The sequence below is a fragment of the Xenopus tropicalis genome, chromosome 8, assembly GCF_000004195.4.
Source record: "Xenopus tropicalis strain Nigerian chromosome 8, UCB_Xtro_10.0, whole genome shotgun sequence".
Lineage (NCBI taxonomy): Eukaryota > Metazoa > Chordata > Amphibia > Anura > Pipidae > Xenopus > Xenopus tropicalis.
This window is the reverse complement of record NC_030684.2, coordinates 18,455,475-18,468,123: the sequence shown is the minus strand read 5'-3', so window position 1 is coordinate 18,468,123 and position 12,649 is coordinate 18,455,475. Positions and strand designations below refer to the sequence as shown.

Here is a 12,649-nt window from a genome sequence, read left to right as displayed (position 1 = left end):
TACTATTGATATAGTGCTATTGTTCTCTGTAGCACTTTACAGAGTAAGGGGACACTAATACAAGCCCATAGGGTTTGCATATACAGAACAATGGGAAGGGAGCAAGATAGCAGCTCCTAGTAGGTATCAGAATAGCCCTCAATAGTAAGAAATCCAAGTCCGGCTTTGGACTCCTCCAGTTACATGGGAGTAGGAGAAACAATAGGTTAGCTGAAAGCAGTTCTAATGTGTAGCGCTGGCTGAAAGCTCAGACTCGGGCACAATGCACTGAGATGGCGCCTACACACCAATATTACAGCTACAAATACATTTGTTGGTTCAAGAATAAAATGTTAAATGGCAGAGTGTATTTTTTCCAGAGCATTAGCCATTGTTATAACTCTGTCAAAATATTCGGGCATCATAAATAAGCCCTAATTTTTGCCTAATTTCTAGTAAAAGATATAACAGAAGAGTTTAGAATTCAGATGTTTACATCCCTATTATAAATAACCTGTGATTGGCTGTATTTCTCTTCAATCTGCTGGCAATCGTGCCCGGTTTTCAGACGTCTAAAAACCGGGCAGCCATGTAAAAACTGTGCCGTCTGGTTCAAAACTAGACAGGTGGCAACCCTATCCCCAGATTTAAAGAGCCAGTAACATTAAAAAAGTGTTTTTTCCAATACAAGTTTTCATCCGTTAATCCAGCACCTGCAAAATAAACCTTAACATAAACATCATTAAAAAACCCAGACCCACTGCAGAAATACCAACTAGCACTTCATTAACCCAAGACTTGCCAGTAAAATCACTGCCGAAATAGCAAATGAGCTGTTAACCCCAGTAAGAATAATGGATTCATGAAAACAAAAAAATAAGAGATAGTTATACTGGATTTGGCCCCTATTTCAAAATCACCATGTTCACCCAAGACTCCAACAAAGAATATTATAAGGCAAGCCAAGGGCCAAGATAAAGGCATAAGGCATAAAACAAGGCACACAATTTAATAAAATAAAAACTAATTTGCAGCACAATAAAACAGGTGGGAGGGAAGTACAAGACCAGAAATCATGATTCCCAGGCAATTACAACATCATAACAATCAATTATAAAAACAAACAGACCAATTACTGACTTTCTACTCAACTGTGGCTCATGATTGCACAGTAATCAGTTGGTGTATTTTTACAATTCATGGATAATAAAGCAGGAGCAGGTAAGGAGTATAACCGGGGGGTGAGGAGCCACTGACTGTGTGACCCTCTCCCTGACTTACTACTTGAAGAATCTGGAGGGAGCGGGAGGTGCCGACTAGATAGAGGAGCCGAATTTCCAAAAGCTCTGGTGGTGTTGCAGGGCAGTGAGGCAGGCAGTTCTACGGCAGCTGGTGGTGTTGCAGGGCAGTGAGAGACAGTTCTACGGCAGCTGGTGGTGTTGCAGGGCAGTGAGAGACAGTTCTACAGCAGCTGGTGGTGTTGCAGGGCAGTGAGGCAGACAGTTCTACGGCAGCTGGTGGTGTTGCAGGGCAGTGAGGCAGGCAGTTCTACGGCAGCTGGTGGTGTTGCAGGGCAGTGAGGCAGACAGTTCTACGGCAGCTGGTGGTGTTGCAGGGCAGTGAGGCAGACAGTTCTACGGCAGCTGGTGGTGTTCCTCCGCTGCACTAATAGGGCAGTGTGTTGAGCTGTAGGAGGAATTTGGTTTTTGACAAAAAATTATAGTTGCGGTAAACAGTAAGAAATGTACTTTATTAGTAGGTGTTAATATAGGTGGGGTTAGTTCCCAGAATGTGATTTGTCGGTCAGCCTTTAAGGCTGATGCCAGACGAGGATTAGGGCGGATATTTTCGGCAAGCGAAAAAGCGATTGCTGAAAATACCGCCCTACGCCTCCTACATGTGCCTGCACCCGAATGAATGGAATACGCTCTGGTGCAGGCACATGTAGCCGAAATACGCATAAAAACGCGAGACTTTCAAACTCTGATGTAGAGAATGCTATTTTGAGAGAATTTACAACTGTCTGGCTGGTGTGCCAGGCACGGACTCCAGTTTATACAGAGAGAAATGGTGCCCAAAAAATGCCACTGTGACATTATCACATTATCAGATACTGAAAAATAAACCAAATAAAGTGCATTAAATAACCAAGAGCAGTATTTAACCAGAACTGTAGCATAGTATCTGAATCCTGAAACAGTGAAGCGTGTAAATAAAAACTGATCAGCGAGCATTAAATACTGTGGGGATACTGACCCAAGGCAGAGCTTGTGCTGAGGTCCCTGTTATCGTAGCAACAAACCTCTATGTCTGTGTCATGTTAAACACATGCAGTCAGATCCAGTGAATCACATAGAAGCCACTTTACCCAGTGAGGGGCACGGACGTCACATTACATGGCATCATTTATGGCCCATTTGAGTGGCTGAGAGTCAGAGTATGGGAGGAGTTGCCCCCAGGGTTTGACTGGGGAGTGCAGGGCCCACCGGGCTTCTGCCTCGGGGGCCCCTGCACCCCCAATGGTCCCCGCCGCCTTCACCCCCCCCTCCCGCAGAGGCCCCCAGCACCTGTCCAACCTCCTCCTCGAGCACCCTATATCAAACTTACCTGAAACGCGTTGGGGGAAGGAGACAAGTGGATCAGCGGAGGACCTGCGGAGATTGGGTATGGGCCGACGGGGCCCACCGGGTTTTTTCCCAGTACCCCGGTGGCCCAGTCGGACACTGGTTGCCTCTGCTGGCAAAATGTACAGCAACCAGTCTGTAAGGGCACAGCCTCCCCATTCAGCCACAAACTACAGAGAGTGAGCAGAACAGTGTCCCCATCAGTAACAGGGGTACTGCCCAGCCACAGGGCTCACACTCGGGGCTAAGTCCCCAACAGTGGATCTATGCTGGTTAACAGGGTCGGTCTTATCAACTGAAGGGGCCAATTGGGGAACTTTGTCACGGCCCCCCAGATAGGGTTGCCACCTTTCTCTTTAGATAGACCCAGACAGGACTGGGGGAGTGACATCAGGGGACGGGCGCTGTGACGCAAAGGGGCAGATGTGGTGAAACAGGGGGCAGGCACGGTGATGTAAGGGGGTGTGTCAATAACATGTAGGGGCGGGATAAGCCCTAGCGTACTGTGATTGGCTGTATTTCTTGTCAATCTGCAGGTAATCCTAATCCTGCAGGTAAAGGTTTTTAGACATCTGAAAACCAGGCAGCAATCTAAAAACCGGGTTGCCTGGTTCAAAACTAGACAGGTGGCAACCCTATCCCCAGATTTAAAGAGCCATTAACATTAAAAAAAAGTTTTTTTCCCCAAACAAAAGTTTTCATCCATTAATCCAGCATCTACAAAATAAACCTGACCATAAACATCATTAATAAAACCCAGACCCACTGCAGAAATACCAATTAGCGCTCCATTAACCGTAATGGTAACAGTAATGGATTCATGAAAACAAAAGATAGTTATACTGGATTTGGCCCCAGTTCCAAATCACAATGTTCACCCAAGACTCCAACAAAGAATATTATAAGGCAAGCCAAGGGCCAAGATAAAGGCATAAGGCATAAAACAAGGCACACAATTTAATGAAATAAAAACGGACTAATTTGCAGCACAATAAAACAGGTGGGAGGGAAGTAAAAGACCAGAAATAATGATTCCCAGGCAATTACGATATCATATCAATTAAAAAAACATAAACATAGACCAATTACTGACTCACTACTCAACTGTGGCTCATGATTGCACAGTAATCAGTCAGTGTATTTTTACAATTCTGTGCTTGCAACAAATGTCCCCTTGTATCTCTTTAGCTCAGCATATAAATTCATTTAGATTCCCATGGCAACACTATAAAACAAATTCAAACTGTAAAATACATTGCGGCATAGATAGATGATCCAAAGATAGATAGATAGATAAAAGACGATAGATAGGGATAGATGATAGATAGATAGATAGATGATAGAAAGATAGATGTATGGATAGATAGATATGACACAGACTGTTCTATAACTAGATACATATTACATTATACATAATATTTGGAGCTTCCAGTTTACTTGTCTTTGCCGATACATTTTCTATGAGCAACAAGAGCAGCAACATCTCAAGATCTCTAGGGTTCAGTTTGCACCCTTTGTAACTGTTTCATTAGATGATTGGATCTCAATATATTTATCAATCTGGTACATTATAATTAAATACAGTACGTCACAAGTTCACAACACATAATGGGTCTAATGTTTTCGAGCAAACAAATCTCAATGCTGACATTTTGCGACCATTCTTAACCCAAATGTTCTATATGTGATTAACATCTGGCATCTTGCCTGTCTGTGGTGCAGACACAGATGAATATATTGAGATCCAATCATCTAATGAAATATTTAAAATCTAGTACATTCTAATTAAATACAGCAGGAGCAGGTAAGGAGTATAACCGGGGGGTGAGGAGCCACTGACTGTGTGACCCTCTCCCTGACTTACTACTTGAAGAATCTGGAGGGAGCGGGAGGTGCCGACTAGATAGAGGAGCCGATGCCGAATCTCCAAAAGTGCTGGTGGTGTTGCAGGGCAGTGAGAGACAGTTCTACGGCAGCTGGTGGTGTTGCAGGGCAGTGAGAGACAGTTCTACGGCAGCTGGTGGTGTTGCAGGGCAGTGAGAGACAGTTCTACGGCAGCTGGTGGTGTTGCAGGGCAGTGAGAGACAGTTCTACGGCAGCTGGTGGTGTTGCAGGGCAGTGAGAGACAGTTCTACGGCAGCTGGTGGTGTTGCAGGGCAGTGAGAGACAGTTCTACGGCAGCTGGTGGTGTTGCAGGGCAGTGAGAGACAGTTCTACGGCAGCTGGTGGTGCGGTGCTGACTGAGCCCAACGGGGCGGCTGGTACTGATGCTGCTGGTAATGTGTCCAATAACGATGCCTAACCCTATAGTAGGGAGGAAATGAAAGAAAACAACTTAGAAGTGTTTAGTTTAGTCCCCTCAGAGCCACAGTCTGTAAATGATTAATCCACTGATTCACATTGTAGCAGCATCTTATGTCTGTCGCCCCCCCCCCTCCTGGGAGGTAGAGTATGGTCTGTGCCCAGTCAGATTCCCAAATTGTGCAAAGTGTTGTGCCACCAGTTATCCCAAGCTTTACTTATGTTTTTGTTATCCTAAGGGACATTAACCTTAGTCACAGTCTTTATAAGCAACAGCCTTTTTAATGGCCGTCCTATGCCCATTCATTCATATAGTGCGGTAATAGCCTTTCCTACATACATCAAAGCTTGAAGATTAAGTTGATCTTGATCCTCTTGCCCAAATGGGGGAAGTCAAAACTGTCACAACAAGTAATAAGCTGCACAAAACACAGCGATGGCATTTATAGCAGCCCTTCTGTGGGTTAGGTACCCATGTACCAACCATGTACTAACCACGAACCAACCACGCACCAACCATGCACCAACCATGCACCAACCATGCGCAGTGGGCACCAGCACAAACTAGTAAATCCCACAAACTGAGACCTCGGCAGAAGCCCAGAATAGGTATTTTATATTCACCAAAGGGCAGTTTCCTTCCAAGGAAAATGATTGGCCAATATTAGTTCACAAACTGCCTTAGGGAACTGCTAGAAAATGTTACAATGGGAGATAAAATGAAGGTCCGAATCCTGTGAACTAACTACCATAGGAGGATGTTAGCAGCAGCCCGACCCAACCCCGCCGGAACCCCGACCCGACACCCCCCCACAGCAGCCTGACAAGACCCCCCCACGGCAACCCAACCTGAACCCCCCACGGCAGCCCGACCCAACCCACTGCAGCCCGCCCCGAGCCCCCTCCGGCGGCAGCCAGGCCCGACCAGACAAACCCCCTCCACAGCGGCAGCCCGACTTCCCACGGCAGCCCAACCCGACCCCCCACCCCAATGGCAGCCCGACCCGACATCCCCCACCCCCACAGCAGCCCGACCAGACCCCTACCTCACCACGGCAGCAAAACCCGAACCCCCCACGGCAGCCCGCCCCAACCAGAAACCCACCTCCGCGGCAGCCTAGCCCGACCAGACACCACCCCCCCACCGCAGCAGCCCGACTTCCCACGGCAGCCCCACACACCCGACCCCCCCCCCGTGGCAACCCAACTTCCCACAGCAGCCCGACTTCCCCCACGCCAGCCTGACCCGACTCCCCACGACCTGACCAGCCCCCCACCCACGGCGCCCGGCCCGACTCCCCCGCCCTCATGGCAGCCCAACCCTACCCCCCCACAGAAGACCCACCAGACCCCCGCACAGCAGCCTGACCCGACTCCCCACGACCTGACCAGCCCCTCCCCGCAACACAGCCTGCCCAGCCCGACCTGACTCCCCATGGCAGCCTGGCCCCACAAGAAACCCCCACAGCCCCACCCGATCCCCCCCCCCATGGCAGCCTGGCCCGACTCTCCACAGTAGTCCGACCCCCCACAGCAGCGCCAACGCACCCCACCCAACCTAATCCTTGCCACGGCAAGCCCACCGGACCAGATTGTCCCCCACTATAGACCCGTCTCTACAATTGCGAGCCGCGGCAGCGCGACACGACCCCCCCCCCAACTCAATATATCTTACAGAAACTCACCCCCCATGGAAGCCCAACCAACCCGACCAGACCCCCCCACAGCAGCCTGACCAGACTCCCCACGACCTGACCCCTCCAGGGCACCTCGGCCCGACTCAACCCCCACCATGGCAGCCCAACCCGACCCCCCACACACGGCACCCGACCGGACCAGAACCCACCCCCATGGCAGCCCACCCCCCCCCCAGCAGCCTGACTCGACTCCCCATGACCTGACCAGCCCCCCCTCCATGGCAGCACAGCCAGACCCTACCACTGCCCAGCCCGACTCCCCATGGCAGCCTGGCCCCACAAGAACCCACCCGATGCCCCCATGGCAGCCTGGCCCACTAGACTCTCCACAATAGCCCGACCCCACCCAACCCAATCCCTGCCACGGCAGCCCAACCAGACCTTCTCTTAAATTGCAATCCGCAGCGCGACGCGACACCACCCCGCCCCAGCCACACCCAACGCCACATATCTCACACAAAGCCAACAACTATTTTTAGCAAATACCCACATCGATAACTCACCTACATCCCTCCGGCCCGGACAACACAAACGCACTTCTGTACTTGGCACTGCGTCAAAAATTTACAAACGCGTCATGACTATAGAGTGGATTTACTAACAAGTTGTTACAGTTGAGGAGACTGTCTCTTCCTTGTATGCAAATAGCAAAGTGTATTCTGGGATCTCATTAAAATTAATACCCAGAATTCCACTTTGCTTACGTGCTTACATATTTGCCAGTCTCCTCAATTGTAATGATATGATAGCCAATCTACTCTCCTGGGTAGGAGTCATTTATAGTTATTATTGGGCTGAGTAATGACTGGGCCTTTTGGCTAAGGATTATACTATGGGCCCAACCTATCCTTGCCTTCTGCTGGCCTTACGGTCCTGGAGAAAAGGGCTGAGAGGGATCAGGTGAAATTCTTGAAGCAGTTAAGGCTAGATGTTCCTAAGAATTTCATGGATTATGTATTCATTAAAATAAATTGATGGAATATGTGTGGATTATTACAAGTGAAAGTTATTTGCGCACTGGGTGATGAAGTAAGGCAGACTTCAACAAATAATGTAAAAAAAAAATTAATTAAAATATCCGGATCCTATACAAGGGTGAATTGGGTATAAAGCTCACCAGGCTAAACCATCCCAGTGCCCATATCTAACCCCATCCCAGAGGGGCCCCTAACCATATAATCTCCTGAAACTTACAGATATTGGTTTAGGGCAAAACCAGTCAGCTCTAGCCCCCGGCACCACTATAGCCAGGCCCAGTCTAACCCTGGGATTTTGGTTATACCACATTTTATATTATTATTACTATTTTTACCCATTCTCTGCTTTGGTCGGTAGGGGGAAGGATATAGGGATCTCTTATATCAAAACACCAGTTCAAATCCCGAATGGGATAATATCGTATTGACGATCCGAAAAGTCACAAAATTTTCGTACCGAACTATCGTAAACAGCGGCAAAACCAATCCGATTTTTTCGCGCATTCGTGGATAAGTAAATGTGCCCCTTAGCCTTACGGCACAGGGGATTCTACTTCCTGCAGGGCATTTTGCTCGGGATAAAGGGCTTTTCTGGGCCAGGAGGCTTCAGGACATTTGGCCAGCTAGTCCTGCATATATTGGCTTTTCAATTTTTCAGGCCGAGTCATTGCCCCCTTATACACTGTGTGGCACTTAGTAGGGAGCACATTGTATTTTCTTGCACTTGGTTGTAGAAATACAAGGAAAAAACAAAAAAAATTTGGAGAAAAGATCCAATCGTATGGTTTGAACCAGAATCAGACTGGGAAAAATCCCGGTGGGCCCCAGCTCTAGTGGGCCCAGGTGGCCCAGACCCGACCCTTGCCGGTGCTCCCTCTGCCCGACCGCTGCTCCCCTGACGGGTAAAATTTACGCGCTCACGGTAAAGATGTCGGGTGAGGGGCCCTGCGAGGGGGGTTAGGGGGGCCCTGCGGGGGGGCGGGTTAGGGGCGGGGCACCTGCAGGGCCCCTGGGGCGGGAGGCCCGGTGGGCCTTTCACCCCCCCAGTCCGACCCTGGTTTGAACAACTGTTGAAGGGTTGGGAACGTTGTTGGAACTGTATGACTGTACATATTAATGTATGGGATATTTAATATGGAGCAAACGATCGATTAGTTCATTAATCAGCTTAATAGAGTGATTAGATTTGAAATTACGACTTTACCGCGTAGAATACAATCACTTACACGGGATAATTTCATATCGCTCAGAGGTTGGTTCCCACAATCCGTTTGGCCATTTGCTAAGCGTGAGAGTCCAACCTGATTGGTTGGTAGCCTCGCACTCCCGGCTCTGAATAAATTCATGTGAGAATGGGCTTTGGGTTTGTGTTGTTCATGAAGCCCAATAAACACTTATAATAGTGAATTGTGTAGATGAGGGGATTGGGCTGAAAGCCAATAACATGTAATGGGGCTGCTGGAGGCGGTTCTGTACAGTGATGCTCAGAGGGTACAGTTCCGGCTAGAGAATCCGTGCGGATATTGCTGGGGCTCAGGGGTAATTGTGTTGGGCTGAACCCCCCGACTGTTCCTCCCCTTCAGCTTCTTATTCTTAGCGCCCCCCATTTTCTAAACGCTACTCCTCCTACAGGTTTAGGGGTACAACACCCGAACTCCCCACACTTCTTCGCCCTATAGCCGAGCTGGCTGCTTGTGCTTTTCTAAGCGATCCCGCCCCCCGTGCCGATCCGAACCCCCCAATATTTCCATTGACTTTGACAAGGAAGATTTTAGAACTGCTGCCAATCTTACAGCTTTGAGGCGACACCCCCCAAACTTGAATCACACAGTCATGGGCTCAGCCTGAATGAAAATATGATGATTGTTGGATGCCCAAAAGTGGGCGGAGCTGTGCACAGCCAATCAGATTTTACCTATTGGCTCGGCAGAAATCCAACCTGCTGCCAGTCTCACAGTAATAACGCCGGGGCCCCCAAACTTTGCAGGGTTAGGCACCAGGTAACTGCGGTTTAAGGTTAGGAAAAGTGGGCAGAGCCACCAACAGCCAATTAGATTTTATGTAATGACTTTTAATGGGGAAATCCAACTTCTGTAAGACGCCATAGACTGTCACTATTTATTGGGCCTGTGGGGCTGTTTTTATTTTAAATCCCAATCCAGACCTGTCTCTGTGTGTTTCCTCAGGGCACTCTGCTTTCCTCCCACACCCCCAAAATATACTGGATGGCTAAATGGCCCTTGATAAAACTGACCCTAATATAATAAGGACTTTATGGCACACAAGAACGGATGAAGGAATTCTCCGGCCGCTGTTGAGAGGTATCAGGGTGAAATCTACCCATCACCGCTGGTCACAGGGGGGTGACATAATAAGTAATGACAGGCTCAGCTGATGAGTTTGGGCACAAAAATGCCATCATGGTGTGGCAGTCGCCTGACTGGTGTGTCCCACTGATACACAATTACCAATTCCTCCCCACTAGTGGCCCTACACAGATCTGCCTGAGGGGCAAAGTAAAGTTAAGACACATCACTGCTTGTGTTTGGTTACTATGGGCAACTGCACCTGTCAGTCTGGGGCCCATTGGGAGAACTATCCAGTGACTAGAGCCCATAGAGGCACTGGCTCCTGATAAGCTCAGCTGTCAATCACTAGGTTCCAGAACACTGCAGCCCTTCTTGATAACAAACACCTTTCCACATACCTCCTATAGATTTTACTATACTACAACTCCCAGGATTCCCTGCAAGTCACTTGGAACAGAAAAGTGGGGGCATCCCTCATCTAGGCGAGTTCGCACACAGGCGAAACCCAGACATATATAGGAGGGGAGTTTGGTTAGTCCTACGGGGGAGGCATAAGTATTTAGATCTCCTAGTGGGGGAGGTACAGTGTGGGGTGAGATTAGATGAGCTGTGCTAGGTTTGTCTGTGGGGGTATTTGGCTCTAGGGCAGTGTGTGGGGAAACTAGACCTCTCTATCAAATAGGGCTGTGGCAGCAGGGGAGGTCTCTGGTTATGGATGGGGGGCTGTAGGTGTGTAAGTAAGGCATTAGACAGACATGGGTGCCCATTTTGAAGTCACCCAAATGTGTACTTTCAAAAAATATATGGTTTTGGGGGGTCAATGTACTTTTTTGTGTTGTTGCTCCACAAAAATGCAGTAAATGTGTTGAATTTTCAGAATCTTAAGTGATTTGTATGCACTAACTTCCTTATGGGGCCTCTAAATGCCAGATACATTGTTGATCCTCTGCACAATGGGCATCAAACTGTTCAGTGGGCCCTTGGCTTTCATATTTAGGGTGTGTTTTCTTGGTACCTAATGTTATGTGGGAGATATGATGCTTGAAAGTGGAAGCTTTGAGACAATGTTTTATTATTGTCATATTTTTCTTTTGGAAACTGCTAAACTTAGAAAAGCATTGCTGTTTGGTACTTAGGAGTAGAAAGACACGGTTACCCGTTCGGATTCGGCAGAATGTGTACTGTTCAACAATATATGGTTTCCTGGAGTAGGGCTAATGTTCCGGGATTTTGGGCTTTGGAATGTAAAGTATGCCGTATTCTGCTGTAATGCTTTGAAAAGTTGGTAAATTACTGCTGGGAGTTTTTGATCCATAGAAGTCAGAAATCTCCATAAAACTATACATATCAGGTATTGGCATGTTCGGGAGATATGAGGCTTTCCAAATCAGTTGAATTTTTGTCCATAAAATAAAATATGTTTCTGGTATAAATTCCCATATCGTGAAAAATCTTGTTCCAGGAAGTGGAAATACACAAAAACTGAGCCAGATGTGGAAAGCTCAGGTTCTCCTGAAAAAACGATATATATCTTTCCTACCTAAACTTGCATGCATGCATATAGCCAATATACACTTTAATGGCCGCCCACATGTCCAGGTGAATGTGTACAATCCATATACATTTGCGCAGGCATCCAGACGCACCCATACCGTACACACTATATGCATTGTAATGCCCGTATGTCTAAATGCATATGTAGCTCATACTCCGTATCCATTTGTTTAGATGCATACACAGCAGTCATATACACCTGCATATTCTAAAATAGATGACTTCAATATACACAGCCTTAAGGTGGCCATACATGTAGTGATTTTCGATATTTTGTCTAGGTCGCATGAAAGATCGTTCCCACCGTCAACAGATGTTCAGGGCTGAATCGTCAGATATGGAGGTAGAGGGCCAGAGATTTTGCTCGGGCGCCATTGAAAATCTTTTCACCTGACCGGTTAAAACGAGTCGACCAATATCCGCAGCCTTTTGCGATATCGGTCGCCTTGTCGAGCCGCCATACACGCACTGTATATCGCATGAAACAAAGTTTTGTACGGTATCATCGGTGCGTGTATGGCCGACTTTACACTTGCATACGTATCCAGAAGTATCTGTGGAAGCCATGTACATGTGGACGTGCATCTAGATATATACCCATATTGGGTACTTGGGAAAGCATGTGATTTCCCAGGCCTCGGCTATGGAAACCTCTCGTATGGCTGCTTTAGAAGTGAAGTCTTCTACTGGGCAAGAAGATAGCCAATAACACCCGAGGGACAGCTCATTTACACATCCGTTCCTTGGTGAAATAGGCTTGTTTATGATTTGATTACATAAGGGGCATGCAGGGATAATGTTTAGGACTTTGCTTATCCAGTGGCTTCCCTTCCCCAGATAAAGGGGTGGTACCTGCAGACCCAAAGATTGGGCAGCCATGATTATATTCCCCTTCCAGCATGCAGAGGGAATAAACACCTTAGCATTCTGTGCTTCTTCCCACTTTGCTCCTTGTCTCCCTCACTTTCTACTTTGCTTTTTCTCATCCCTGGTGTGAGGTTCTGAGTTTCTATTCAATGTCATTGCCATAAGCCTTAATTCTCATACCACTTTATTTCTCTTCTTTGCCATTGCCTGCTCTATTGCTTATTTATTTCCCTTTTGGTCAATGTGCCATTCAGTATATGGCACCCTGTGCTACATCAATGGGCCCATTCTATTACAAACCATTACTAGTCCTTTTTGCATAGGAAAGGTGTCACAACACC

General features: G+C 47.7%; 1 long non-coding RNA gene across 1 annotated transcript; it reads right to left on the bottom strand.

Moving 5' to 3' along the window:
* Nucleotides 1–969: 969 nt before the first annotated feature.
* LOC116406604 lies at nt 970–4,582 on the bottom strand. The gene is made up of 2 exons (XR_004219636.1): nt 4,468–4,582; nt 970–1,665 (listed from the first exon to the last, which is right to left on the bottom strand). It is a non-coding gene; the product is annotated as an uncharacterized LOC116406604 (long non-coding RNA).
* Nucleotides 4,583–12,649: the final 8,067 nt, after the last annotated feature.